The sequence below is a fragment of the Sturnus vulgaris genome, chromosome 4 (genome assembly GCF_052056855.1).
Source record: "Sturnus vulgaris isolate bStuVul1 chromosome 4, bStuVul1.hap1, whole genome shotgun sequence".
In the NCBI taxonomy this organism is placed as follows: Eukaryota; Metazoa; Chordata; class Aves; order Passeriformes; family Sturnidae; genus Sturnus; species Sturnus vulgaris.
Genome location: NC_142246.1, coordinates 7,845,559 through 7,870,256, shown reverse-complemented (window position 1 = coordinate 7,870,256; position 24,698 = coordinate 7,845,559). Strand labels below are relative to the sequence as shown.

Here is a 24,698-nt window from a genome sequence, read left to right as displayed (position 1 = left end):
CCGCCGCGCGGCCCCCGGAGCGGCCGTTTCAAATCCCCCCGCGCGGAGCCGCCCGCACGCGCGGCCGCCGGGAGCGCCGCCCGCCGGCAGCGGGGCCGCGAGCGGGGCCGCCCGGCAGACAGGGGCGGCCGGCCCGGTTCGGCTCGGCTACCACGGGAGGGAAGGCTACAGAGCGAGGTGGGGCCAGGCCCGCTCGGGGGAGCTTGGCTCGCCGCCCCCAGGTGGGCGAGAGCACGTCCAGGGCCCGCCCACCCCGGTGGGAAACGCTTTTTTAGAAGCATCTTTATGTTGTTGTTATTTATCTCCTCTGCGGTACGGGGTTGCTGGCCGTGAGCCGTCCCCAGGTGCGCAAGAATGTGTTAAACTCAGCCCCCTCTCCCCCCTGAAAGGGACTATACAGAGGTCGGCGAAAAACGTTTAGTTTTAAATATCTTTTTACAATTATTTATTTCCTCCTGGCCGGTTGAAAAGTGCTCTCCTCACCGCTGGCCTCAGCCACCGTACACGTGCGCTTTCTGAAAATCCTGATTTAAGCCAAATGTTTTGACTTTCCGTGCAACTGCACACAATTTGGAGGCTGTCGAATAGTTGTAAGAACCGAAGTGTGCCTGGCTGCGAATTATCTGGGCTGTCTCTTCTGGAAGTATGGCTTGGGTTATTTCTTTTTTTTTAAGCTTGCATCAAAATAAGTACATGTGCTTGCAATTTGCCAATTGAAAACACGGAGGTTTTTTTTCTTTTTTTTTTTTTTTTTTTTTTAGGTCAAATCGTTAAACAGCCGTCATGTTACAATAGGAACAAATAGTCTCATGAACTGTTGCACCAGATAATGTAAAGCAGATAATGGCCAGGTTTTTCAAGCTTTCAATGGTTTAATAAAGGATTTATGGAGCATTGAGAACCTGTGTTTGTGTACAAGGTGAACAGGTTCCTCGGTGCTATGGATACTGTATTAACCTGGTAGCTAAGGACCTGTCACAACTCCTGCCAAAGGTAAACAGATGATAATTGAGGGAGGGGAACACACCAGCATCATACTTCATGGATAATGGTGAAATTAGGCCATCTGTTGCAGAAAGGCTCAGACTGTTTATTTTTTACATGATCCTTTATTTACTTTCATATGTTAAAGTTTGTTGATGTTTTTAGGTGAGTGTTTGATGGTCGCTGCATGGCAGTTAGCAGTTGAACAGTGCAAATTTAGTGCTAAGTACTTGGTAATGAAAATCTTAATCATTAGCTGATTAAAACTTTAAGCTGAAGGTGGCTGGAGGAGATCTGTCTGCAGTGATAAAGGTACCTTAACTTGTTTTACAGCCTTTCTGTGAAAAAAAAAATACACTATCTTTAAGGTGTTAGACAAACAAGATTTAGTTTCCGAATGTCAGTGTTTACAGCACTAAAGAGAAAGATAAAGTGCCATTACATTTTAAAATAGCTAATTTGGATTAAAAGTCGTGACAGTTTTATCCAGCTTCCTTTCTAAAGTTCAGTTAAATGCAGTCACAGAAAAACTAAAGATCCTTTCTAATTAAAACTAGAGATACCAGTATCAACACAAATAAATAGAAGTACAAGTATGTGAATCCTTTTGTAAGGCAATATGAAGGCTTACTTGCCTTTACAGTTGAACAATAAATCTAACATACTAAAAGTACAAAGCATGGGTGTTTTCTGTTACCCCCCCCAAAATCTCCCCAACTTCCATAAGAAACATTAATCATCAATAATTTGCATGATACAAATACTTTATCTATGTTCTCTTGAGAATAAATTCTTTCTGCAGGCCCAATGATATAAATTCGTCTTTATGTATGACTTACAAAAGAGAAACAGAATTTCATTTTGTACTTATCACTAATGCACAATATCCTACAGTTAACACAGTTCCTGTATTTGCCTTCTATGTCAGTTCTTGAAGGTGTAAGTGGAAAGATTTTTGTTATCATGGTCAAGGTGACAAATCTTCCCTAGTCCTTACAATTCCTATAGATCACTGGCCTTGTCTGTGAGACCAAGATTTGCAACCTTATAGTTACCTCCTATAAACCCACCATGCAGATTTCCAGTAAAGCTTATGCTGGGAGTTAACACCTTTAACTGGAATACTACCAGTTTATATTATAGATAGACACTGGTGCAAACTTGTCCAATGTCTTGACCCTTTAAATAAAAATTGTGCTTGCAGGTTTTTTAATTTTCAAAACGATTGGCCATTTCCTTGAGCTCTTATTGTGGTAATAAAGATAACAAATTTTTCTGCTGCAGTACACAAAGAGGCAGGTCATTTGTAAGGGGGTATAGTTATATGACACTTCTGAAAACTGAATTCAGAAAAGCTTTAACTTCTCAAGGTGTAAATGCGTACAACAGTGCAGAATAAACTTTGCTGACAAATCACAGACACGCTACATTACACTTGAGCTATAGCTTTGAAAGAGTTGAAGGAAATGTCCTCTAATCAGTTTCTAGTAGTCACAATTTCTCAGGCTGAACCTCTTGGAGATGTTGTTCTTTTTGTTATATTTCCCTGTGATCTTAAATTAGCCAATATATTTTAGCAGTTTTGGTTTCAATGGCCTATCTAAGAAATAGCAAAGATGCACAACTAGAGCAAATAGAAGTATTCATTTATTAGTGACTCCTGTTTTATTTGGTGTCTAAAATGTTACTGCTTCTTACTTTCAACTTTTATGGGTATATTGTGTTAAATAGTATCACAATTAATATCCCTCTTTCAACTCAAAGGCATTTAAATCAATGTAGTGGTAGCATGCTGTCCTAGAAATATTTAAATATTTTGGAGATTATCAGTTAGTTACTAGGCCGAAAGATAATTTGCAATTCAAGTACTTTTTCAAGATCACTTATTCAGCAATAACTGAAGCTAGTGCCCCTGGCTTCAGGCACGTGTTGCAATTCTGAAGTGAAGGAAGTTTTGTTTTGTTGCTGCTGCAGGGATGGTGAGTGCTGGACAAGCCGAGGCCTTGCACTGCAGTTGCTGCAGTTCCACTGTGTTAGACAGAGGTCAGAAACAAGCATTGTGTGTGGCATTACTCTGTGCAACAGTGCAGAGCTCCCTTCTTGGAGAGCTTGGTCAGTGCTGTTGATGAGGGGATGGGGGCACATTTTCAGGTATTTGTTACCATTAGAAGCAATTGGCACCAGCAGAACCTGTGCTGAAACTTTGCCATTCCCCTGGCAATAGCACAGACAGTGCACTTCATGAGCATGTTTAATCTCATTGTAGATCTCTGTGGCAGGAGCCTTGTGTCTACATTTCCTTCCTGTATGGATGCTAAGGATTGACTGCTTTCTAGATTCCACTCTTGTACCCATTTTAATTTTTTAGGATTTTATATAATAATCTGTCTAGTATGTGTTTTCCTGCATGCAGATTATCTTCGTGGCAGTGCTAAACTGAGGTTACATGAGTGTAGTCCATGTGTTAAACAGATATTCCCAAATTAGTAGAGCAGCACAGCACGTTTGCAGTGTTTATTGTACTAAGATGTTAAATAAGTATTGTATTGGGCCATATAGAATCTACAGATTTAGTTGTTTCTTCTTTCACAGACTTTTCCATGTATTAGGGGTGAACACTGAAGACATTACAGTTCAAACCATGAACACACTGGTAGAGTTAATGCTGCCCATTGTCCTGTTTTGATGTAGCACTGATGGCTCCTCAGTGTTATCCCTAGTATCACCATGACACTTTCATGCTGGCAGCCCATCACCTGTGCACTGACTTTGGCCAGCACTCCACGTTTTTCTTTGGATTAACAGAGAGTAATCATTGTTTTCAATCTGTCTGAACCTATCCTTAGCTAGGTTAAGTATAGCTAGACATGGACAGTGATCTTCAGTATGTCAGTCTCTGTATCATCACAACTGTTAAGAAAAATCTTTATCAGCATGTATGTGTTTGCCTTTGACCATGCAGCATATTGCATGCTGTTTAATATGGATACAGGAAGCTGCTAAACTAGAATCAAGAAACAATGAAATATGAAATTTAAAATCGGTGTTTCAAAATATATCAACTGTAGCACATTCATCACAAAATGATAGTAGTAAATGTGTTCTAGAGAACTTGGACGTGTATTTGCTAATTAATTTGAATGGAAATTCGTTTAAAATGGTTACTTGAAAAGTTTGATGTTGTATTAAAATCACTTTTAAATTATCTTGAAAATAAGAAGGTACGGGCTTTTCAGACTTTGTGTAACCCCTATAAAAATGGAGTAATGATATTTTTTAATAGAAAGTTGATTCCTTGGGAAAAAGAAAATAATCTACTTTGAGAATTTGAAATAGAATTAGTCCAAATGAGGGACATCTTAAATGCAGCTACAGTTTATGGCTTAAATACTGATCAGAGTAAAATGATGAAAAAAACACAGTTAAATGTGAATCTTCTTCATACTATGAATTACAGCAGCCTGTTTATCAGTTTCAGACGGGAAAATAATGGAGTAAACGTCACTTTTGTTGTGAATACCTATTTGTGTTTGCATCATTTGTGTTGAGCAGAAGGAAGTGTAATTGAGGGAGCAAAAGGAAGAGGAAAGTTAAACACATGAGGGAGTGGGATACATCTTCAGGGCAAGACAGGGGCCACGAGAAAGGAAAATTGAGGAGCATGTCCCTGCTGTTTTCCAGTGTTGGGATGATAAAAACCAGCTGTGTACCAGTTCTCAGCAGCTAACGTGCTTCAGCTTGGTATAAGTAACTTCAGTGAATCAATAAATTTATCTATAGAAGTTGTATGTCTCTAATTATCTTCCCCACCAGTATGACTTAATTTAAACATTGCTGACATTCAGAATAAAATAAATCTAATCTATGTAGAAACACACAGCTTGAGGATTCAAAACATATTAACTCTTCTATCTATTGATAGCACAGGGTAACTGTGTTTCTAAGCATAAACTTAATCTCACTTAGAAGTATAAATTTCAAAACACATTTATAATCAGAATTAATGTTTAGCACAAGAGCAAAAATAAAGTTTTTTGCAATATGTTTGGCATATGTTTCTAGATCTTACAGAGTTAAGCTTTAGCCTTAACAAGCTAAGTCTTAGCTTTCAGTGAGCGGTAATGTAGATTGGAATGTTAAATTCTTCTGCATTTCAAATTGCTGACTTCTGTTTAATCTTCATGTAACTATTGGTCAGCGATAATCACAATGTGGTAAGTTATATAGCAATGGAAGTCTTGAAGAGTGGTTTTTATTTCATTTTGGCAGAGAAGTGACTACTGATATTTCCACTCTCTGCTGGGGCTGAAGAATAAAGTTTGTTAAGGGTTGAATAGGCCAGATAGATAATGCTACTACTGTTTTCAGCAGATGCTTTGCAGTGTTTTATTTTGCACATGTATTAATCTTTGCTGCCTCAGTACAGAGTGGTGAGGGTAACTATGTGGTCCTAAAGGTTAATTTCATTCTTTTTTAAGGCATGCCATTATTCTGTTAACAGTAATTGCTCTTTTTTGAATGATTAATTTGATCACATGAACTGTTTCTAATTATGTTGGTGACTGGCAATTTCCTGTACTGAGAAACTGTAGTTGTGATCATATCCTATTTACTCAGTGTATATGCCTTGAGAAAAATGCTCACTGACAGGCACTTTCAGAAATTGCCACTAATTTCAAGAACTGTTTGGAGACTTTACATAAAGATGCTTAGCACTTGTTTTACATTGGTGTTGAGTATGTGCAAATGTACTTGACAAATGAGGGCTGAAACAACTGGATATGAGGCCAGGATGAGCAGGTTTGCAAATGCAGGCCTATCTGCTAAATTATCACCTGTGCTGTCACTGCTGTGAGAACTGAAAGGAGTGGGATGTGTTTCTTGTGCACTGTACAATGTTCTTACACTCGAGCTGGGTCTGCTCACTGCTGTAAGCTCTGTTTGCTCGCTTCAGTTACTGTCAATGAGCCAGAGCGTGCGCGGTGCCAGCCGGTGCAGCACCGAGAGGCTCCGGCTCCGTGAGCCAGCCCTGGCAGGGAGCGAGGGCTGCTGGGCTGCCTGCAGGAGTCACACTGCACTCCACTGTCAGCAGCTCAGCCCTGCACACAGCACTGACCCTGCCGAGGCACTGCTGGCTCCAGGGCCAGATATGCATCCAGATTACAAATAGCAGAAAAACATCAGGCTGTCTCAGCTGCATTTACAGCAGCTGAATTAAACTGTGATTCAAATGAAGAATGTACCCAGAAGAGAAGAAAGGTGCTGGGCTTGGCCAGGGTGTAGGACACCGCCTGCATGAAGATTCACCCACTCTGTTGTCTCATACTGAAGCTGGGCATGGTTGTAGTACCACTGTGCTAAGAATAGCATCATTCCCACTTTTGCAATTGCTACAGCAACTGGGCGTGTAGAGTTTGCTGGAGGGCTGATGTTACGTGCATCTTCTGGGTCTGAGCTCATTCTTCAAAGCAGTTTGCACTGGTTCTATGGGACATGATAGGCACTTAAATGACATTCAGAATCAAGGGGTCTGTGATTCAAAGCCCCAACTTCTGTCTCACCCCGGAAGTGCTTCAGAGGGCCCAGAAGAGGTATTTTTGCCTCTTAGTAAAAGTACGCCACTGAAAACATCACCAAGAGCTGCAGAACCAGCATCCTGAAACTGAGCATTCTCTCTGGTAGCCTGACATTCAAAGGCTTCAAAGTGCAATCAAGTGCTTTGCCTCAACATACCATCTTAAATGCACATTCTACATGTGTTCCTTACTTCACCTACACTTGTAGAACTGTTATATTTGACTTGTATTTGTAATGACTCTGGCCAATAGATGTACTTATCAATAAGTAGTCTCTGCAGCCCAAATCATGTATGCTCTAATACAGCTATAATGCCCAGGGCCTGTGGGGACTCTGGTCTAGCCCACTGTAGACCTGCAGGAGCAAAGAGCTGCAAGGTTTTTATATGTGCTCCCTGATTTGCCTGTAACCTGTCCTCAAAGATTCTTACAGGCAGGCAGCCTGTAGCCCTGATATGGATATGACCCTAACAGTAAATTAAAGAACTTCATCAGATGTTCACTGGCTCATTAGAGTGGGACCTGTGGTCCCTGCCCATTACACACAGGCTGACTCTCCAGCATATTTCCCTTCCTAATTACCTTGGCCATCTCTTAAGGCTGGGGCATTTATCTGTTTGTGAATCAGCTCAGGCATCCCTTCGATTCTCAACCAGGTGTGCAAAGGTAAACCAGCTCCTTTCATGAGTGGATCATGAATTCTGCTTTAGTGTTTTGAGCCAGAGAGTTTCTGCTGCCCAGCTACAATCCACTGCCTTCATCTGCCTGGTGCCATCCTAATAAATTATGAGGTATGTGCTCAGAATTTACCACTTTGCTGACTGTATGAAGAGCAAACAGAAATCTGAAGGATGCTTTGGAGATGCTTTTTACAATGCAATATAAACATAGCTAGTGGACCTCTTCAGGATATGCCCACACTGGGATAGTTGCTTGGCCTAGATGATTCAGGAAAGAACATAGAGAACTCATTGATTCAATGGGAAACATTTACCCAAGAGTTGTGTTCAAACAGCTTAGGTCTCAGAAAGAAATTCTACTTTGATAATTGCCAATATTCATTAAAAAATTATTTTGGCTTCTGAGAATTTATTTCGAGGTTGGCTTAAAAAACCAGTTATCATATTCTTTCATTCTCTTTTCATGGCACTCTAGGCAAATTAATTGTATGTTAAGGCTTGAATAATTTTAAAGATTTAATTTATGACCCAACTATACCTGCCTTTTAAAAAGTCCAAAGGGCAGAGACTTACAAGCCTTACGTGTTCATATGGAACCAGCAGAGGAGCCCTCAGCATGTGTATGTCCTGTAAGCAATATTGAAATATAAATGTTAAATAATGATGTCTTCTGAATGTAAGAGCTGTGGTTTTTGCAAACCTTTTGCACATTCATGTGTGTGTGCCAGGCAGACAAGCACTCTGGGGTTTGAAAGATGACCCCCTTTTGAACTATAAGCATCCCATCTCAGTATGATTCCCAGGGAGAAAAGCTTGTTCCAAGCCCTTTGGATTTATGTAGGCCCTGTGGAGTTCACTGGTGGGTTTATTTGGCAGGTGGGCCTTATTAACCTGCCAGCAAGGGACTGTTTGACCTGCTTGGGTTTGTAGAGCTTGTAAATAAAGATTCTGTCAGGGAAGAGAGATTCTCTTGTGCTTCAGACTATTTATATCTCTTCTAACTGTGGCTGTTAAAGCTTATAAAGAAACAGAAGGTCTGGGATGTGAGACAGAAAACCCTGAGGGAGTTTTAAGTGTTGTATTTGGATTGCTGTGTTAATATCCTAAAATAAACACAGCATGCCAGAAAATGGGGAATATTTTTATTGTAATTATTATTAACTCAAAGGCATTAATTATTGGTTATTGAATGGAGCATGGCTGAGCTTGGCTGTAGGGGACAATAAAATAACCTCTTAATTTAATACTAGCAGCTATTGGCAATCAATGGCAACCAGACATTTAATCAGCTTCATTTCCCTCTTTTTTTACTATCTTTTTTCCTTTTTTTGCATTGTTTTCAAGTTTAATAATTACTAGTATTTACATTTTTTACAGCTCAGGTTAATAATGAATGCAATAAGTTTACAATAAATTGTAATCATAATAAAACTATGATAGACTCTCCATCAATAGAATAATTTTAATTGGACAGAAATATTATATTGAAAGGTGTGTTGTATTACAGATTTAAAAAAAATCCTTTTAAGAAGTCTTTTCATCTGTCTAGTGCAGGTCTAATTATAGGGCCCTTTCTAACTCTGCAACATATAATTTTTAATAGGTGTATCTTATTCAGTGAAAAGACTATGCTATTTTATTTATATTCCTTCTAATGTAAGAAAATGTTTTTCTTTTACTCAGAAGCTACCAGTTTGGACTAGCTGAGCAATCTTTTTGGGAAAGGCTTCCTTCTGTTTCAGGAGGCCTACTCAGACACCCAAGTGCTTCTGCAGATCAAATGACACCGAGTTCAGCGTCTGCCACAGTTGAGATTTGGAGTCTGTATTCCTTGTTCATTCATTTGAAAAACGATTTTGGAATATTTCTGCCTTCTGTCCTGAATGGACTCGACAAATGTTTTTTGACCTTAGTCAGGTTGGACTGTTCTGGTACTTAGGCATTTTGTTTTAAAGTATTTATATTAACAGTCACCAGTTTACAGACAATCTGTTGACTTTACAATTGCAAACATACTGTCTGCAAAAGTATTTCACCCTGGAGCTGCTGCAGTGGCCCAGGAGAACTCACTATTGAGGAAGGACAAAAAGGGTATTACTGCTGATGCACACTGAGTGGAGAATGGCTTCCAAATTCTTCTAAAACTTTACAAGTGGAAGCCACTTGGGAGAAACATGAAGACAGGCCTTTTCTTCTTTTGTTGCACCTCCCTTCCAGTGGGCATCTCTTGTGAGCTGGATGCCCTGGCTCCCAGCCCTGCTGTGATGTGGGACTGGCAAACTGCTGTGCACCTGTTCCAGGGGGATTAGCCACTGGTGACAGCCCATACCCAGAATTTTCTCCACACATGGTATTACCCTTACAAGTGAGTCAGAACCATTTGACTGGAGCTTTTTATAGTTGTTGTTGAGGGTAACGATAATCATCCTAATAAAGTAGTTCTTAACCTCTCATACTGAATAGTTTGCCATTGGTTGAAGGAGATACCAAGCTGCCCTTCACTCCCATCCCTATCAGCTTTACCAGCAGTGGCAAAACACTGTTAAGCTTTTACAATCATCTGTTTTTACAGTGGGAAGCGAGTGTTGTCTGGTGGATGAGATACCAGGCTGAGGCCAGAATTGACTCTGCTAATTAATTCACCATTGGGAAATCTAAGACTATATTACTTCCTCTGCTGTTTTGATTTTTCTAATGATAAATACATTCATTTGAGAATTCAATAAACAGCTCATGCTGAAAATCAAATATGCCAGGATTGGTTTGCAGAACTGGGCTTTATGTTAAGTTTTCTAGTCCAAAGAATCAAATGTTATCTATATTGTATTCCTACATGTTAATATGCTAATTAATTACAGAAATAATGTTTTTTTCTCTTTTGTCTGCTGCTTACAAGCCTTTATGTCATTCTAGTAGAACACAGTTTTTGATAGAAATACTTTATTTTATTACTTTGAAAATTGTCCATAGTTCAGGGAATAAATGTCCTAAATACGATTCCACACAAGTCTCTCTTTTTTCTTTTTACCATTTTCTCTTCTCTTTTTTATCTCCTTATTTTCCCTGTTTTTTTTTTCCCCCTCCGTTTCTGCAAGTACATAAAAAGAATCAGGCACTTCCTGCTATCCCTAAGCACAAATTTAGTTCCTGCTATATCCACTCTAATGTATTCAGGAAGGAAGGAATAATCTTTCTGAGGCTGTAGTGCTTTTACAGTGACTGTAGCTTAGACTGTAGCTCCATACTGGACGAATTGTGTAATGTTTGATCTTTAGAAGTAATAAGGAACAGGCCCATTCACAGGTAAGAATAATATGGATTGTGCAGTACAGTGAAGCAGACAAATGTTCCTGCATAGAGGAGACTACTATCTGCTAGAATAAAACAATTCATACCAGCCACAAAATTCACAGAATAACAGTATTTTTTTTCTAAAATAAACCCCTCAATTTCCTGGCTAGGATAAAGTAAGATTCATTAGGTACCACTTGTAAAAGGTGGTTTTATGAAAGAAGAGGATGTTAAGTGCTCTAGAGGAGAAGGATTTGCAGGAGAAGCATGATAAGATAAAGATTTGTCTAAAATAGGACTGGGAAATGGCTAAGTGGGAACTGTGAGCTGAGTGTGTGGGAGGAAAGGAGGCAAGCATTCATTTCACAAATATTAAGAACAGAAAAAAGGCACGAGTGGAGGGCAGATTTCTTTTTGTTAGTCTGCTCTAAATTGGTCTGTTGATTTCAGTTCCTGCAGGGCATTAAGACTGTGTTCAGTGGGCTTTTACTGTATATTTATCAGCCAGCTTGTTGTGAATAGTTTCTATCTGCTCTTTCTTCTAACTATTCTCTTTGACTCACCAAAAAAAATCCAAGAAGTGAAACCAGCCTGATTCACCTTTCAATTTAAGAAGAGTCTACTTGATTTAGATCCAGCTGCTTTGATTTAAAGGTATCAGCTGTTAATTATAAGCAGCACATTATAGGGCTGCTGTAGCTTTCACCTGTGAGCAGTCAGGTCCAACATGCCCTCACACCCTTACAAAGCCTTCTCCTGGCTCCCGTGGCAGCAGATGTGAGGATAGAATAGCACAGAGTGAGTTATACTGTCGGTGTGGGAGGGAAACAGCTGCCTGGTAAAGCAGCCTTTTGAGGAGTATATATCGAGTTCTGGCCCTGTTTTGCCATAAATTAGCTGGTTTAATAAACATTTCCTGCAGCCTTTAGTAAACAGACTGTTTCATGCTTGAACTTACTAACATGCTCTTATCTTTGCTATAAAATGTATATAATCATGAGAGATTTCCGAGTGACAGAGTGGATTTGTGAAAACATCCGCATAATGTTTTTCCACTTGCTTTCAGCTCTATTCATGGATTTGCTGGCTGAGACAATGTTTGGAGTAAAGTCACATGATCAATCTGCATTTTCTTGCAGTCTTCCTGAGCTTTTGCACCATTCTTTTTCATGCCAGGTATTCTGTTGGTCTATAGATCCAGGCTCCTTCTTTTAAGGGTAATAAATCAAAATTATACAGTGTTTAGGATTTCAGTCAGGGAGATTATGTCAGAATTAGAACATTGCTGAGTGAAGGTCATATAAATCAATCCTTCAGTTATTCCATTTTCAGTTTCATTGTAATGAACAGTCCCCTGCTTCCAGTGAGAAAGCTTATGGTGCTAGAATACTGATAAGATGATACTGCATTGAGAGTACATTTTTGACTATTGGATGAAATCTGCAATGCGATATATGACATAAATGCAAGGGTCTGAGTTGAAAAGCCTTGAAATTGTCAAATTATAGCATTCTAGGGTTGAGGCTAGTTTGCAAAATCATTGAATCCTCTTTATAGCAGAAAAAAATTTTAATGTGCAAAGTAATAAAAGAGGATTTGTAGTAGAAATGTAAAAGAAGAACACTCAGGCTATCGTGTTAAACAGGTTAATGGTGTATTGTTGCGCATGCTTAACACAGGTGTGTGATTTTTACCTGGACAGCAATGCACAACAACTAACATCACTTTTCCTACTTAAAATACTTAACAAGTGATGTTGCTTGTAATAACATAATGTAGACAGGTAGCCATTTTAATTGCTTGCAAAATTGTAATACTGAGAAAGAACTTGGCATAGAGATCAGACTGATGGGATTTGTTGTATGCTGCCAATTACTCAGGTTATTCTCTAAATTCCTTGATCAAACATACACCCTATATGTACTTCCTAATGTATATATTGAACCTGTGGTCACAGGACAGTATAAAGAAAATATTACTCTTTGAACACACTCCTACTTGCTTTACCCTGGGGAAATTGCTAAAACATGCATATCTCTATTTATTTACTATACACAGCCCTCCATTGACATGCCAATATTCCAGGGCCTGTATGTTCCAGTCTATTTGCTCCCTTCCCTTTGGCTAACTCTGCACTCCCACCAGCTTCCCCCGGGTTAGACATATTTGGTTACCACTCAGCCCTGATTTGCATGTGGCTTCCCCCAGTTCCTGTGCACCCCTGCCCTGTGAAGAAGCACAGCTGGAGGCCACAGGGAGGAGGAGGAGCTCTCCAGGGTTCTGTTCAACCTGAGGTGCAAGGATTTGGGGAGAAGTTCCTCAAATCTGCCCTTCAATCCAGCCAGCCTGAGTTAACTGGTAGAAATCCCCAATGGTATCATACTGGTAAAGGCTCTACATTGCAAGGTTAAAAATGGAAAAGGGAATTCTGACAACTTATTTACCTGCCTGCATTGTAATGTTCTGAGTAGTGTCCTGAATGTGGAGCTTGCAGTCCTCTTCCACTTGGTGTTTCTGAAGGGATGATAGATCAGTGGAGGTGGGAACGATGGTTCTGGAGGAGGAGGTGACAGACTTCCAGAAGCAGTGATGAAACTGTGAACTCCCCAAAAGTGGGCCTTCAGCTGATGGATTCAATTTCTGAGGATCCATTCAAGAGCAATCTCATCATGCTGGGAATTGCAGGTAGCCTTGAAGCAATGTGAAACACAGCTTTTAAATGAAATTTTTAATAGGAATTTTTAAGGAGGTGTCTTCAATGTTATCTTTCTGGTTTTACTTGAAATCTAACAGCATCACCTTTTTATTGGCAGCTTAAGCAGGGACATTTGAAAGTCAGCCTCTCTGTGCTACTTGATTGATTGACCTGGACTTGGGCTATACAGGGAAAATGTTTGCACAGTTTTTACCTTGCACTGAGCTTGCTGTTCCTGAGTGTAGGAACTGAGAGAGGACAAGCTTAGGACAAAGCACAAGGACCACAAAGGCGAGTGATGATAACCATGTGAAATACAGAGGAGTCTGAAGGAATGGGGAAGAGATAAAGGGGCATAATAAGAAGTGCACTGGGATATTATGCAGCTCTTCAGGAAACAATCAAAGATGTTAAGCAGCTCATTAGGAAAGAACAAGTCTCTCCATAATACCAAACTTGATCAAAACAAGCCGGAATGTGAGTATGGCTACGTGAGAAAGGGGTGTGTGTGCCTCTGCAGTGCAGAGGCTTGAAGGCAGGTTTGCCACCAGCACACATGAGCTGGGACACAGTGATGTACAAGTAACCTTGGTGACAGAGGCAGGACTGAAACAGCGGATTCGTAGCTCCCAGCTCTGTGCTCAGACCACCAGACTCTGTTCTGTGTGTGTTTATCAGCAGAGATGAAATACAAGTCTCTGCTGCAGGCAGCAATGCTCCATGTTCACCCGATTTCTCGTTCTCCTTCCTTAAGCACTCACTTCTGACTGTGACCAGAGATTGGATAAAGGGACTCACAGGCCTTTGGTTTAGCCCAGTGTAGTCATTCTAGTTTTCATGATGCCAAATGAAGCCTTCACCCAACCTAAAGAAAGAACAGGATGTGGCACTCTAAGTTTCTTTGTTTACAGTGCCTTAATAAATTCTAGAACGAATGTACTCAATTTGGATGTAAAAGAACATTCTCTTACTGTCAGCTCTACAAGCTGGTCTTAAAAGCTGATAGTCACTGAATTCTTTTTGTCCTGTTCACCAATGCAAGGAAAGCTGTGGAGACAAAACCTGCAAATTTCTTCTGCAGTACCTCTTCCCTGCCTCAGCACCGTCTGCAATTCTTACCTTCAGCAGGTTTATGAAACGTCTCAGGTGAATAAAATTATATTGTAACTGATATAGGAGCAGGATTGGAATTCATTTCATCTTTATTACAGTGAAATGAAATTAGTTATATTGACAACTCAGTTATGAAGGGAGCAAAAGCTACAATATTTTTTATACCCATGTTAGCAAAATAACTTGATAATCCTGATATGCTGTATAGAAAAATATTTTTGTATGATGCTGTTATTTACAAAATAATGTAAGTATATGGATTGCATAGGGTTTCTAGGCACAGAATTTGCTCACAGTAAATAATCTGTGACATTACTTTGCTAAAGTAAAATTCCAGTTTATCTTAATTTTATTCATCTGCTTTGTGATACTTAAGTTTGCCATAATAAAGACTCTTGGGGTTCTAATTAATGACTTTTGTGGAATACTGTTTACCACAGTGATTTGAGATAAAGGTCAGTGTCTCCAGGAACCTGGAAAATACTTGGATTAGAGCACAATATCTTTCATGTTCGTTTATTTAGATAATTCAAAGTTTTAAACAGAAAGGTAACATATAATTTTTAATATGATAACTACTATCACTGGAGGAATATATTATCAAAGCCTGTCCTAAAATTTTCTTTTAACCAGATCTGTCATTTTTAATTTGGACAATATTGACTTGTTCATCTTTTTGTTTGAAATATACTTTACCCCCCCACCCCACAAACACAAGAAACCCCAGAGTAGTCAGAGAAAGGAGATACCTTTGAGAATCATCCCTAATATATTTCCATTAATCTAAATGGAGTAACAGCCATAGTATCCAGCCTATATTCTCTGCAAAGAGAGAAATGCAGTTCCATACACAAAAGGCATGGTCTGGTTAAATCAATTTCTATAGCATCTTGTCTCCACATATTTCAGAGCACTATCCTTCTCAATTAACGTCAGCTCTGCTCTGGGAATACTCTTTGGTAGTTAACTGCTGCTGTTAGAGAGCTAACTTCAGATTGAACACAGCTGGCTTATGTATTTTGCTGTTAATAGTTTTGGTAATGGAACAACAAATGCAAGGGGAACAAACTACTAAGCAGAATGCAGATTTTCAACCCAAATAAATCAACTTTAAGGATAAAAAAACCCCAAATGTAAATTTCCTTTGACTGACTCCTGATAAAAACATATAAATTACAAACGTCAGGTACGTCTTATGGATTTCTTTTCCCCAGATTTCTAAGACTTCAGCATACTGGGGGTTGCACACATGCCTCTGTGCAAACACCACTAATCTCTAGAATATTTCATTTTAAATTCATTCTTTGGCGCCTTTTTACTTTCATTTCCACTTACATCAAAGTCAAACAGAAACCCCTCTAACAGCCCATCTCCTCACATAGCACAAGAATGGAGAAGGAGCAGATATGAAGTTCAGTGAAGGTTAGAAGAAAACACATAATGCATGTGTGAGAAAGATCACAGATGAAAGAAGAAAGCCAGCTGAAGAAAGAAGATGAAGGAAAGCACGTGCAAGGCAGATTTTTAACACATCTCAGTCTTGCTGTGGCTTTTATGGCTAATTAATTACCCACTAGAGGGAGATCGACTGTAACTTCTTGCCAGGTGGATTATGGCAGAAGTTGTACTTTGTAAAGTGCAAAGAGGAAACACTGTGGTAAGAAAGCAAGAGAAGATGCAAGTTTCTTTCCTTGGTAGAGTTTCGTTCTGTGTAAGTTACCAAGTGGACTGAGATCTCTTCCCTTTCTGACCTGGCTTTCATTATATTTCTACACAAAAAATCCCCACCTTTATTAACCAGTTTGTTCTGTAGGTGAGAGGAACACATGGAGTTTAAGGGTGGCAGAAACAGGGTAGTGCTTGTCTAGGACTAACCAAACTGCCATAGGCCCCCAGCATGGGGTGAGCCATGCACAGCTCAGTCAAGGGCCTCGAGATGCCCTGACAGTGACCCTTTGGTCCACCTCAAACACTTCCTTGGTTCCAGGTTAGGACTTGCATCTCACAGCTTTTATTAGCTGCCTATGGGTAATCACTTATGGTCTCTTACTCTCACCTCTATTTGTGCAGAACAGAGGAAGCTTTTTTACATTCAAAGCAGGCTCAGGCATGTCCTTTCCTCAAGGGAAACCAAGAAAGGAAGTAGTAATGGATGCTAGAATTGGAAACAGATTATAGGAGAAGTAGCTCCTACCCATTTGTGTCATTCCTGCTTCAGAAAATCAGTAGTTTAGGGATTTCCTAATTTCCAAAGAAGACATTGCAGCTAGACAAGCATGTGTCAGGGACTTCATTAAGTCTAGCTCCCCTGAGTGTGTCTATTTTCTTGTTGAGCCTATTTATTTATATTTTGGGGTTTTAGAACATCCTGTGGCAATGAGTTTAAATGAAAATATACTTCCTTCTGTGTTTTTTTAAACTCTGCTCCCAGATAAACTGGTTTAATTAGTATGGCATTATAAGCAGCAATAATAACCATTTTTTATTCACTTTCCTCCCACCTTCATTATTTTCCAGACCTCTATATGTCCCCTTCCTGTTGCAGTACAGAATTCTACCCCCACTCTGGCTCCACTTATACTAGAATTTTTGAATAATATGAAGGCTTTTCAGAGTTAAGCTATTAGCAGTGAAAATGGTCTTAACTCTAACCTTGCCTTTCTGCATAAGAACTGTTGGATACAGAAGAACATAATGCAAACTTGGAAAAGATGCATAATTATTTCCACACAGGAAGTTTGCAGTTGATAGTTTGGTGTCACAGATAGAAATGACTAGTCTAACATGCCATGAACTAAGTCAGAGCCAAAACAATTATCTAATGCCTGTGAACCCTCAGGGTCAAATATACTCTCTGCTACCATGTACAATGCCAGAAAAGTTTGCTGACAAACACCAGCCATCAAAAACACTTCTTCCTCACAAACTCCATGTCATAGTTTCCAAAGTGGCCTGCAGTTACATCCTGCTTACCTTCAAATTCCCTCAAAAATACTACAAGGGGTTCTGGGCACTAATGGTTCAATAACGCTGGTTTAATAATTATTAAAAACATGGCATGACTTCATTTATCAGTGGCCTGATACGATCCTTAAACAAATCAGGTTAAGGTAAATGTAAAACAATGAATTTGCAAAAATCCAAATATAAGCAACACATTTGTATTGCTTATCCAAAGCAATCCACAGAAAAGAAATGGGGTATACAGGACATTTGCAGACCTAACAGAGCAGCTGGCTGTGCTCTGTAAGAAAACTAGGCACAGGTGCTGGGATTGTGCCCAGGGCCCTGATTCCCAGCTGGCACAGTGAAAGAGGCTTCCCACTCAGGGAGAGTTAGATGTCTGTTCCTTGGGAGGAGAGGCCTCGCACAGGGGAGGAGGTTGTTCCCTTGGCAAAACAGGGAAGCACTGCTGGCTGAGCCAGCTTTTTGTTATTTGTTGGGCATATTTCCTTTTTCAGCTGTTGAGTTAGTGATTAAAAAAGAAAATGATTGATATGTGTCATACTGGAATGAGTGTGGGGCTTGCCACCCTGACTGATGAGCAGGCTGGATGGCTCACTCTTACCTGCTATACAGATGAGTCCAGTGAGCTCCTCTCACTCTATCCAGCTGATGAGCTGCTAGATATTTGCAGACCCCAACTAGGCCTTCAGTTTGTACACAAAATTCCCTCTTGAAATTGCTTTCAGAGGAGAGCACCTGCTCTGGGGGACTTTACTTCCCCTGGATACTGATCAAATCCAATGGTAAAGCTCTTTTACATCAACTTTGTATTTTCTTACATACACGACTTTTTAGCCACACTTTTTACACACATGCAACCAGGATTAAAGCATATAATGTGTTACTGAGAAAATACCTAATTGCTTGAAGGTAACAGGATGTTTGGGGGTGAATGCCTCCCAAGTCTGTCTCTAGGGAATACTATAATAGTAATAAAGTGAATAGAGGGCTAAGACAGGCAGGAGAGAGGTTGCTGATTACATGGGAAAGCCCAGACAAAGCGTCTTCTGTTTCTGGTGCCTGAAATTCAGCCACACAAGAAAAAGGCAGGATACTGGCAAAGCACCACTGGGATGTACTTGTGCTGATGGCTCTTTGTTGTTTTTCTATAGCTTCACGTCACATTTTAACAGGTATTTCCCCTCAAGATTCTCATATATCTACAAATCAAGTGCTGTCAACAGAGCTGCCACTTCACTTGCCTTGGAGGTTATCATTCTTTCTGTCTCACAAAAACAAATGTTTTAAAAATGTTAATTTTTATCTCTGTCCAAGACTTTTATGATGCTATCTGGAAAGCAACAGGATTTGATTTTACAAATACATAACTGCACTGATCCTTTATCACTCTGTGTGAATGTCTCTGATAGCAAAGGGACATGGCATGCATATGCATGTGTAGGATTGGGGCCCAACAGCTTAGGTCCTGCTGAGGTCAAGGCACAGACATCCAGACAAACGCTGATTTGGAAAATTTACAGTATAGAGGATGGTTGTAGAAAGGGAAAGTGCACTGACCATTCCAAAGGAACCAACTCCTTTTTAAAATCTCTTAATCTGCTTTTCATTATCTCTGTGGGGAGGCCTCTTGAGAAAAGCAGCTCTTTGACTTGAATAAAGGAGGGGCCGTGGGCTTGCATGCTGGAAAGGGGAGGTCATTGTACGGCAGCGTGGAAGATGGGAGTGTTAGTCAGGTCAAAGAGAACAGGATAAAAAAGTGTGAGATCTGTGTTACAGGCTTGGTCTGGATTATGAAAGGTAGGAGGTTTAAAGCTGAAAGGTAAATAAGAGCGAGTGAATTCAAAGGTTGGAAAGACACATTCCGATAGGGTTATTCAGGCTGACTGTAAGGGAAAAATATGAGCCAGGACTGATAAGATCACCAACAAAACCAGGAAGAAAGAGGTAACGACAGCAGAGGCCCGAGAGGGCTAAATTCTACTCAGGAATTTTAAGCATCAGGCTTCAGCAAATGAACATATCCATCTTCAATATTTTTCACTTTTCTTTTAACAGAAATGGTTAGCTCTGCTCACCTCCTCTGAGACAGAAAGAACAAATATGCCTGGGGGACAATGGGACAATGTTGCATTTTGCCTGCACCAAGTCATAAACAGTTGTGTGCATATGCTGGCTGTAATCTTCTCCCCTCCCAACCAGTACTTGCCATAAGCAGCCTCAGTCTTGCAAAATTGCTAAAGAAAGTTACATTGTTGCCATTAAAATAGTCCTGGGAACTAGCACATTTTTCTACTTTTTAGAATACGAAGGTAAAAATTCTCCTAAAATAGTGTGCTAACCTTTTGCTGTTTCATTAATACACACATACTGAAAGGTATCTTTGTTTTGCAGGGACCTCCTGTCTTTCCAGTACTTCTATAACACTGCCTGACTTCACTAGGAATTTTGTGATATACAGCAAGTCCAGGAAGGGGTTGACAAAATCAGTGATGGGGTGGAGGAGAGCCTCCCCAGTCACATGTATCTTCTGTCCTGCTTCTTGGTGGGTGCATAAAAGCAGTGGTGGCAGATATAGGGCTTTTATTGACAGTAACACAACATTTGGTGTTTTCTTAAAGACCTAACTCTGAGAGGCAGATAATGACATAAGATTGTTGGCTTTCTGTGTTTCTAATTACAGACAGGAACTTGCCAACCCTACAGCCTAAAAAATCCTGGAGGCAAAGAATAACTCCAAATGCACAATTTTAAAGCCTGTCATTCATAAAAATCAAACTGATTCATTTGGAGGCACAACAGGTTACTTAAATACAGCATTGATGATTTTGCAGCAAAATCTCAGTCTCTCATATCAGCTGGAGCTAACAAGTGTGTTTGTAACACTAGAGACTCCTGTTTTCTCCTCCCTCTGTATTTCTCAAAGTCTAAATCTATTTGTTTTTTATAGCTATATGCTCCTTTTTTTTTTTGTTGTGCACATAGCCTGAACACTGCCTGCTCCCCCGGGATCCTGCCTTGGCCAGAACCTTGTGGATTTGTCCCATGTGTTCCTCCAGTGCCCCAGTCTTGCTTTGTGCGGTGGTTCCGCAGCTTCTCCGCCTGTTTGTTTCACGTAAGCTCCATCTGCTGGGAAAAGGGAGAACCTCGGTGGTTTTCATTCTGAACTGCAAATGCTTTTCCCTCAATTCAGAAAGATTTTCAAAATTTCCTGTTTCTGCTCCCCTAGCTGTGCTCTTGCCCACCTGCGTGCCAAATTTAACTAATGACAACCTAATATGTTATTTGTATGACATTTTGTGTTGCTAATTTGGGTCAAGCCTAGCAATCTTTTAAAAGATCCTTTTTGACTTGAATTTGAGCAAGTAGTTAACTATCTTTGGATAAGGAATGACTGTTTGCAGCACGTTATTGCCATCACATCACTCTCTGCGTGGCTTTTCAGGGCAGTGTTTGAAGAGGCACCCAGGGCAGCCTGTTTCTGTGCTAATGTGTAGCCAGTGCCGCTTGTTTTTGGCACATTTACAGACAGGAGTGAACTTGTGACCTGGATGTACATACAGCAGATCTGTAATCCAGCCACTACTTGAACTTTTACCTTTGGGTGTAACATTGACTGAGCAACAGGCTTCAGTATCCCATGAATCTCTCTTAAAAATCACCGATAACAAATGGAAGTATTTTTTGAAAAAACTACTGATAATCTGTTGGCTTTCTCCCTGGAGTAGAAACTTAATGCAACTTGCTACACAGCAATGTCTTTCCTCCCCCCCCTTCTTTACATTTACGCTGAACACTGGTGAATAAAGATGAGGTTAATCCCGTATTGTTAAACCTATTCAAGGAGACAACCTGGGGGTTGCCATGGAAACAGAATCTCCAGCCTAAAAGCATAATTCTACTTTTAAGGACTGTCTATGGACCTGTACTGATACGTAGCTTATTGAGTCACACTGTGTACACAAACACGATGTTGCAGCAGTGAAATGGCAAAGGTGCCTCCCAACTCATCAGATGCTAATTATGTCCCCACCTCCTCCCACTTACAGCCCACAGCATCAAACACTGCACCTCCTCCCCCCACACGCCCTCAATCCCATCTCCAGGGCCCTTCCTGCCTTTGCTGCCAGCTCCATTTATCATCAGGGTGTACTGGGGAACCGAGGCTGTGTCCGTGTCTCTGGCAGGAGTGTCACAGATTTGGTACTGTCACAAGCTACAGGGCACCTCAAGATGGGAGTGGCTGCTGTCAATCCCCAAAAACTTCAACAGGATCTAGGAGTGCTTCCTGGGCTGTGTCTTCAGGGAAGGAATGACAAACTTACAGTTCTCCTCCCTGTTCATATAAACATTTGCCCCAATTTCTAGATAGATTTCTAAACTTCCTCAATAAGAACTATAGATTCATCTGCCCCTTTGTCATGTCTATGCAAGTAATGCACAGCCCTAGGCTTGGTTTGTGCTTTTTTGTGGTCATGCACTATCCTTCTTTCAGACAAGTTGAACAGTCCTGCCTTTGTGATATCACTGGGGTCTGCTCATACAGCAATAAAATATATATTTTAGTATTCACACAGCCTATAACAGCCATCAAAATCTCCTTTTATTTGGAGGTTGTTTAGAATTGGTTTAGACAACTCCTACCTTGCTTTTGCTTCTAGTTAATATCTGGGGGAAAAAATTATATTTAACATGAAATAGTAATCTTAGTTTTGTTCAAATATTTATTTTATTTTAACGATTCTCAGATCCTTATTACATCCACCTAGAAAGAAGGATTTGTATTTCTTCCTTTTAGTCTCTCTCATCCTATTCTTGCTGGAAAAGATTTTTCAGCAAGATGGCTGACGACTTTTCCAGACAACATGGTTGCTTTAAGAACCAAGTCTAAAATGGCTGTGTAGCAGTTGATTTTTTTTTAATTTTTTTTTTTTTTTTTTACAAAATCCCCAAACCCTAGTAACTATGTGGTATCGTGCTTTATTCTGGGCATAAGTGTTTTCTCTGTGAGTTCATGGGCTGTTGCTCTGGCTAGAGTAGAAGATGTTTTTCTTTACAACAAAAACTGACTCCTATGGAAGGCCCATGTGTCACCTACAATCACTCGGCCTTTTCATGTAGCAGCAATTTGTACAATTATTTAAAAATTTTTCATTCTTAGTCTTTTCTTAATCATTATTTCACAATGCTTGGTGATCAATTAGTATACTTAGACTGTATCTATTTGGGAAATTTTCAGAGTGTATTATCAACCCTTTTCATATATAGTAGCAAACCCTGTAACTTCCAGGTATAAACAAATCTGGAACAAAAGACTGTACAAAAACATAACGAATTCAGCTCTGAAAAGGCCCATGCATCTACATTGTCTGCCACCCTGAATACTAATGAATTTAATGAAACTATTGAAAGGCTGGTTACTTGTCTGCATAAATGTATTGAGACCTCTGTAATCATCTGTTTGCTGTCTGAAATCTCTTGTCAATAGTTTAATGACTTCAGAGCATATTATTCTTCTTGTATAGGCTTCATATAATGTTTCTACATAATTAAGCAGCTTTGTTAGAGGAACTGCCATTAGTTGCCCCATTTCATTTGGTTTTGTTATCAGCCAACCAGAAAGAAAAAATGAATAACAAGAGAAAGATACAAATGCAGTCTAGTGAGAGATGTGTAGATTGGGAAGATGTTCGTTTGTTTTTTTTCAAGACTGCCATTAATGTAAAGCATTATTGTCAAGTTGCACATTTTAAATAATTTTAACCATTTAAATGCAGTACATATTTAAATACTTGTAAAGCAGACACAGCTGGCTAAAAATCTTGCAGTGCATTTGGGAGCCTAACATTTTAAAAGTAGCTCTAATAAGTACATAAATAGTAATACCCATTAATTTGTTAATTATCACTAAACATAAACAACACTAGCATTTCTATACCCATAGTGAGAAAAGTGTCATGAATTTTTTTAATATTCAGACAATTGCATATTCCATCTTCACTAATACTTTTGAAATAAAAATATAAATAATACAAATGTCATCTAAATTTTTTTATACTTTGGAGAAACCCCTAGCACTTCCTTTAAATACATAAAAGAACTCTATAAAATTACCAACTAATTTCCTGCATTTGCCTAGTCCTAAGCATGAGCAGATAAACTGCAAACTCACTTGCTTTTTATTGCTATGAGACGCTGTTTTCAGTCACGTTTTGGGTCAAACCTGAAAGCTTCTGCTACCCCTTATGTATAAGGTTAAGTAACACGTATTATCTTTGGGGTCGAGGCAGGTGTAGAGGTGACCAGGTGCCTGGTGTGGTGAGTTACCTGTGAGGCAGGAGAGGTCTGATCCCACAGCTCCCTTGTCCCCCTGGAGCCCTGGCCTTGGGGCAGCCATCTTGTTGGCAGGGCTGGCAGCCATCTTGTCCACAGGCAGTCCCAGCAGCTTTCCCCCCATTTTTTTCTGGAACAAGGAAAGCATTAACACCCAAACCTCATGTACGCAGTTTGTAAAATGTCGCTGTTCTCGGATTAAGATCTAATTTCTGCAGTTTGATTCTTGTTATTCACTGCATCTGCCAATACAGTTAAAAATAAAGAAAGTGCCACATAATACTGCATTAACTGAGTGCTGAAATAATTCATAAGAGATCCTACTGCTGGTGAGGACTCGACTAGAATCTGAAGAATAGCTACTTTTAGTCCAACTATTAACCAGCACCAGTGCGGCACATCTGTTAAATGAGTAATTTATGTGCTATTTCCTATCAAAACCATCACAGCTCCACCAGAAAGCCATTCTTCCTGTCACATCCTGAGATCCACAAGGAACACACGTGTGTGCAGCAGAACTGGTGCTGACAACCTTGGGCCGCGTGCGGGAACGGCCGCACACACCGCAGGATCACAGGGCTGGAAGGGAGCCCTGGGCATCACCCAACCAACCTCTGCCAAAGAGGAAGGCACCGTGCGGTGCTGGAGCGCTGTACTTTGCGCTGGGGTTATGCGTGGCCACGGCGCTCTGGGCTGCTCCGTGAGGCACTGGCACCCAGCGGGCAAGGCCCGTGGCCTTCCCGGCGTGGGGGGACCGTGGGCTGCGAGCGAGCCACACTCAGGGAAAGAAACCCCAGCACCGGGACAGCCCTCGGTGCACACCGCGAGTCCCGCCGCTTCCCTCGGGCGGCTGTGGGGAAGAGCCGCAGCCGCGCCCGCCCCTCGGTGACGCCATCCCCACCGCCACCGCCGTTCTCACCGTGCGCTCCCGGACTACGGCTCCCGGCGTGCCCGGCGCCGCGGGGCGGTGCCGGCCGAACGCGGCTCCAGGGCGCTGCTGGGCGTGTGGGGATCGCCGCGGCCCGGGCGGTGGGACAGGAGCGGGGCCGGAGCCGCCCGCCC

General features: G+C 40.6%; 1 long non-coding RNA gene across 1 annotated transcript; it reads right to left on the bottom strand.

The window, feature by feature from the left end:
- Positions 1-1,069: 1,069 nt before the first annotated feature.
- On the bottom strand, positions 1,070-24,692 carry LOC148223861 (uncharacterized). The gene is made up of 4 exons (XR_015802998.1): positions 24,556-24,692; positions 23,631-23,766; positions 12,976-13,221; positions 1,070-11,739 (listed from the first exon to the last, which is right to left on the bottom strand). It is a non-coding gene; the product is annotated as an uncharacterized LOC148223861 (long non-coding RNA).
- Positions 24,693-24,698: the final 6 nt, after the last annotated feature.